Below are 6,578 nucleotides of genomic sequence, written 5' to 3'. Positions count from 1 at the left end.
TGTGTCGCTTCCCCGCTCAGGTCCCCGGAGTTCACCTTCTTCTTCCTGGTGCATGTAAGTGCATTGTCCATGTATAATGTGCTGTGCGCGGAGTCACTAAGATCCTGCGCCTGATATCCTGCATGTGTCGCTTCCCCACTCAGGTCCCCGGAGTTCACCTTCTTCTTCCTGGTGCATGTAAGTGCATTGTCCGTGTATAATGCGCTGTGCGGGGAGTCACTAAGATCCTGCGCCCGATATCCTGCATGTGTCGCTTCCTCGCTCATGTCCCCGGAGTTTACCTTCTTCTTCCTGGTGCATGTAAGTGCATTGTCCATGTATAATGTGCTGTGCGGGGAGTCACTAAGACCGTGCGCCCGATATCCTGCATGTGTCACTTCCCGGCTCAGGTCCCCGGAGTTCACCTTCTTCTTCCTGGTGCATTGTCCGTGTATAATGCGCTGTGCGGGGAGTCACTAAGATCCTGCGCCCGATATCCTGCATGTGTCACTTCCCCGCTCAGGTCCCCGGAGTTCACCTTCTTCTTCCTGGTGCATGTAAGTGCATTGTCCGTGTATAATGCGCTGTGCAGGGAGTCACTAAGATCCTTCCCCCGATATCCTGCATGTGTCACTTCCCCGCTCAGGCCCCTGGAGTTCACCTTCTTCTTCCTGGTGCATGTAAGTGCATTGTCTGTGTATAATGCGCTGTGCAGGGAGTCACTAAGATCCTGCACCCGATATCCTGCATGTGTCGCTTCCCCGCTCAGGTCCCTGGAGTTCACCTTCTTCTTCCTGGTGCATGTAAGTGCATTGTCCGTGTATAATGCGCTGTGCGGGGAGTCACTAAGATCCTGCGCCCGATATCCTGCATGTGTCGCTTCCCCGCTCAGGTCCCTGGAGTTCACCTTCTTCTTCCTGGTGCATGTAAGTGCATTGTCCGTGTATAATGCGCTGTGCGGGGAGTCACTAAGATCCTGCGCCCGATATCCTGCATGTGTCACTTCCCCGCTCAGGTCCCTGGAGTTCACCTTCTTCTTCCTGGTGCATGTAAGTGCATTGTCCGTGTATAATGCGCTGTGCGGGGAGTCACTAAGATCCTGCCCCCGATATCCTGCATGTGTCGCTTCCCCGCTCAGGTCCCCGGAGTTCACCTTCTTCTTCCTGGTGCATGTAAGTGCATTGTCCGTGTATAATGCGCTGTGCGGGGAGTCACTAAGATCCTGCGTCCGATATCCTGCATGTGTCGCTTCCCGCTCAGGTCCCCGGAGTTCACCTTCTTCTTCCTGGTGCATGTAAGTGCTTGGTCTTGTGACACAATTTGAAAGTTAAATTCCGTGCTCAGTCTGAATCAGTTGGATAGAAGATTGGATAGATTGTGTTGCATAGAAGCAGCGCAGCTGCAACAGAAAATGGTCACATGCGACACAATCCCAGCGCAGACACCTGTTAAATACCTGTCCAAGCCGTGTAATACTCTAAAAAGGTGAATAGTCTGATGAAAGTGCAGCGCGACCCTTAGTAAATGAGCCCCATGGTGTAGACAGGCTTGTTGAGGGTGGGGCTTCATCCTCCCTGAGGCGATACACGAGGGGCTCAGATTGTTCAGGTTGTAGCTGTATGGACTGGTGACACACGAGGGGCTCAGATTGTTCAGGTTGTAGCTGTATGGACTGGTGACACATGAGGGGCTCAGATTGTTCAGGTTGTAGCTGTATGGACCGGTGACACACGAGGGGCTCAGATTGTTCAGGTTGTAGCTGTATGGACCGGTGACACACGAGGGGCTCAGATTGTTCAGGTTGTAGCTGTATGGACCGGTGACACACGAGGGGCTCAGATTGTTCAGGTTGTAGCTGTATGGACCGGTGATACACGAGGGGCTCAGATTGTTCAGGTTGTAGCTGTATGGACCGGTGATACACGAGGGGCTCAGATTGTTCAGGTTGTAGCTGTATGGACTGGTGACACACGAGGGGCTCAGATTGTTCAGGTTGTAGCTGTATGGACTGGTGACACACGAGGGGCTCAGATTGTTCAGGTTGTAGCTGTATGGACCGGTGAAACACGAGGGGCTCAGATTGTTCAGGTTGTAGCTGTATGGACTGGTGACACACGAGGGGCTCAGATTGTTCAGGTTGTAGCTGTATGGACTGGTGACACACGAGGGGCTCAGATTGTTCAGGTTGTAGCTGTATGGACCGGTGACACACGAGGGGCTCAGATTGTTCAGGTTGTAGCTGTATGGACCGGTGACACACGAGGGGCTCAGATTGTTCAGGTTGTAGCTGTATGGACTGGTGACACACGAGGGGGCTCAGATTGTTCAGGTTGTAGCTGTATGGACTGGTGACACACGAGGGGCTCAGATTGTTCAGGTTGTAGCTGTATGGACGGGTGACACACGAGGGGCTCAGATTGTTCAGGTTGTAGCTGTATGGACTGGTGACACACGAGGGGCTCAGATTGTTCAGGTTGTAGCTGTATGGACTGGTGACACACGAGGGGCTCAGATTGTTCAGGTTGTAGCTGTATGGACCGGTGACACACGAGGGGCTCAGATTGTTCAGGTTGTAGCTGTATGGACTGGTGACACACGAGGGGCTCAGATTGTTCAGGTTGTAGCTGTATGGACCGGTGACACACGAGGGGCTCAGATTGTTCAGGTTGTAGCTGTATGGACCGGTGACACACGAGGGGCTCAGATTGTTCAGGTTGTAGCTGTATGGACTGGTGACACACGAGGGGGCTCAGATTGTTCAGGTTGTAGCTGTATGGACTGGTGACACACGAGGGGCTCAGATTGTTCAGGTTGTAGCTGTATGGACGGGTGACACACGAGGGGCTCAGATTGTTCAGGTTGTAGCTGTATGGACTGGTGACACACGAGGGGCTCAGATTGTTCAGGTTGTAGCTGTATGGACTGGTGACACACGAGGGGCTCAGATTGTTCAGGTTGTAGCTGTATGGACCGGTGACACACGAGGGGCTCAGATTGTTCAGGTTGTAGCTGTATGGACCGGTGACACACGAGGGGCTCAGATTGTTCAGGTTGTAGCTGTATGGACGGGTGACACACGAGGGGCTCAGATTGTTCAGGTTGTAGCTGTATGGACTGGTGACACACGAGGGGCTCAGATTGTTCAGGTTGTAGCTGTGTGGACTGGTGATACACGAGGGGCTCAGATTGTTCAAGTTGTAGCTGTATGGACCGGTGACACACGAGGGGCTCAGATTGTTCAGGTTGTAGCTGTATGGACCGGTGATACACGAGGGTCTCAGATTGTTCAGGTTGTAGCTGTATGGACCGGTGATACACGAGGGGCTCAGATTGTTCAGGTTGTAGCTGTATGGACCGGTGACACATGAGGGGCTCAGATTGTTCAGGTTGTAGCTGTATGGACTGGTGAGGTGACACACGAGGGGCTCAGATTGTTCAGGTTGTAGCTGTATGGACCGGTGACACACGAGGGGCTCAGATTGTTCAGGTTGTAGCTGTATGGACCGGTGATACACGAGGGGCTCAGATTGTTCAGGTTGTAGCTGTATGGACCGGTGACACACGAGGGGCTCAGATTGTTCAGGTTGTAGCTGTATGGACCGGTGATACACGAGGGGCTCAGATTGTTCAGGTTGTAGCTGTATGGACCGGTGACACACGAGGGGCTCAGATTGTTCAGGTTGTAGCTGTATGGACTGGTGAGGTGACACACGAGGGGCTCAGATTGTTCAGGTTGTAGCTGTATGGACCGGTGACACACGAGGGGCTCAGATTGTTCAGGTTGTAGCTGTATAGACCGGTGACACACGAGGGGCTCAGATTGTTCAGGTTGTAGCTGTATGGACTGGTGACACACGAGGGGCTCAGATTGTTCAGGTTGTAGCTGTATGGACCGGTGACACACGAGGGGCTCAGATTGTTCAGGTTGTAGCTGTGTGGACTGGTGATACACGAGGGGCTCAGATTGTTCAGGTTGTAGCTGTATGGACCGGTGACACACGAGGGGCTCAGATTGTTCAGGTTGTAGCTGTATGGACCGGTGATACACGAGGGTCTCAGATTGTTCAGGTTGTAGCTGTATGGACCGGTGATACACGAGGGGCTCAGATTGTTCAGGTTGTAGCTGTATGGACCGGTGACACATGAGGGGCTCAGATTGTTCAGGTTGTAGCTGTATGGACTGTTGAGGTGACACACGAGGGGCTCAGATTGTTCAGGTTGTAGCTGTATGGACCGGTGATACACGAGGGGCTCAGATTGTTCAGGTTGTAGCTGTATGGACCGGTGACACACGAGGGGCTCAGATTGTTCAGGTTGTAGCTGTATGGACCGGTGACACACGAGGGGCTCAGATTGTTCAGGTTGTAGCTGTATGAACCGGTGACACACGAGGGGCTCAGATTGTTCAGGTTGTAGCTGTATGGACCGGTGATACACGAGGGGCTCAGATTGTTCAGGTTGTAGCTGTATGGACCGGTGACACACGAGGGGCTCAGATTGTTCAGGTTGTAGCTGTATGGACCGGTGACACACGAGGGGCTCAGATTGTTCAGGTTGTAGCTGTATGGACCGGTGACACACGAGGGGCTCAGATTGTTCAGGTTGTAGCTGTATGGACTGGTTACACACGAGGGGCTCAGATTGTTCAGGTTGTAGCTGTATGGACTGGTGACACACGAGGGGCTCAGATTGTTCAGGTTGTAGCTGTATGGACTGGTGACACACGAGGGGCTCAGATTGTTCAGGTTGTAGCTGTATGGACCGGTGATACACGAGGGGCTCAGATTGTTCAGGTTGTAGCTGTATGGACCGGTGACACACGAGGGGCTCAGATTGTTCAGGTTGTAGCTGTATGGACTGGTGAGGTGACACACGAGGGGCTCAGATTGTTCAGGTTGTAGCTGTATGGACCGGTGACACACGAGGGGCTCAGATTGTTCAGGTTGTAGCTGTATGGACCGGTGACACACGAGGGGCTCAGATTGTTCAGGTTGTAGCTGTATGGACTGGTGACACACGAGGGGCTCAGATTGTTCAGGTTGTAGCTGTATGGACCGGTGACACACGAGGGGCTCAGATTGTTCAGGTTGTAGCTGTATGGACTGGTGATACACGAGAGGCTCAGATTGTTCAGGTTGTAGCTGTATGGACTGGTGACACACGAGGGGCTCAGATTGTTCAGGTTGTAGCTTTGTCCGTGTATAATGCGCTGTGCGGGGAGTCACTAAGATCGTGCGCCCGATATCCTGCATGTGTCGCTTCCCCGCTCAGGTCCCCGGAGTTCACCTTCTTCTTCCTGGTGCATGTAAGTGCATTGTCCGTGTATAATGCGCTGTGCGGGGAGTCACTAAGATCCTGCGCCCGATATCCTGCATGTGTCGCTTCCCTGCTCAGGTCCCCGGAGTTCACCTTCTTCTTCCTGGTGCATGTAAGTGCACTGTCTGTGTATAATGTGCTGTGCGGGCAGTGACTAAGATCCTGCGCCCGATATCCTGCATGTGTCGCTTCCCCGCTCAGGTCCCCGGAGTTCACCTTCTTCTTCCTGGTGCATGTAAGTGCTTGGTCTTGTGACACAATTTGAAAGTTAAATTCCGTGCTCAGTCCGAATCAGTTGGATAGAAGATTGGATAGATTGTGTTGCATAGAAGCAGCGCAGCTGCAACAGAAAATGGTCACATGCGACACAATCCCAGCGCAGACACCTGTTAAATACCTGTCCAAGCCGTGTAATACTCTAAAAAGGTGAATAGTCTGATGAAAGTGCAGCGCGACCCTTAGTAAATGAGCCCCATGGTGTAGACAGGCTTGTTGATGGTGGGGCTTCATCCTCCCTGAGGCGATACACGAGGGGCTCAGATTGTTCAGGTTGTAGCTGTATGGACTGGTGACACACGAGGGGCTCAGATTGTTCAGGTTGTAGCTGTATGGACTGGTGACACATGAGGGGCTCAGATTGTTCAGGTTGTAGCTGTATGGACTGGTGACACACGAGGGGCTCAGATTGTTCAGGTTGTAGCTGTATGGACCGGTGACACACGAGGGGCTCAGATTGTTCAGGTTGTAGCTGTATGGATTGGTGACACACGAGGGGCTCAGATTGTTCAGGTTGTAGCTGTGTGGACTGGTGTTACACGAGGGGCTCAGATTGTTCAGGTTGTAGCTGTATGGACTGGTGATACACGAGGGGCTCAGATTGTTCAGGTTGTAGCTGTGTGGACTGGTGATACACGAGGGGCTCAGATTGTTCAGGTTGTAGCTGTATGGACTGGTGACACACGAAGGGCTCAGATTGTTCAGGTTGTAGCTGTATGGACCGGTGACACACGAGGGGCTCAGATTGTTCAGGTTGTAGCTGTGTGGACTGGTGACACACGAGGGGCTCAGATTGTTCATGTTGTAGCTGTATGGACTGGTGACACACGAGGGGCTCAGATTGTTCAGGTTGTAGCTGTATGGACTGGTGACACACGAAGGGCTCAGATTGTTCAGGTTGTAGCTGTATGGACTGGTGACACACGAGGGGCTCAGATTGTTCAGGTTGTAGCTGTATGGACTGGTGATACACGAGGGGCTCAGATTGTTCAGGTTGTAGCTGTATG

The sequence above is a fragment of the Engystomops pustulosus genome, unplaced genomic scaffold (genome assembly GCF_040894005.1).
Source record: "Engystomops pustulosus unplaced genomic scaffold, aEngPut4.maternal MAT_SCAFFOLD_525, whole genome shotgun sequence".
In the NCBI taxonomy this organism is placed as follows: Eukaryota; Metazoa; Chordata; class Amphibia; order Anura; family Leptodactylidae; genus Engystomops; species Engystomops pustulosus.
Note: the sequence above shows the minus strand (reverse complement) of the source record.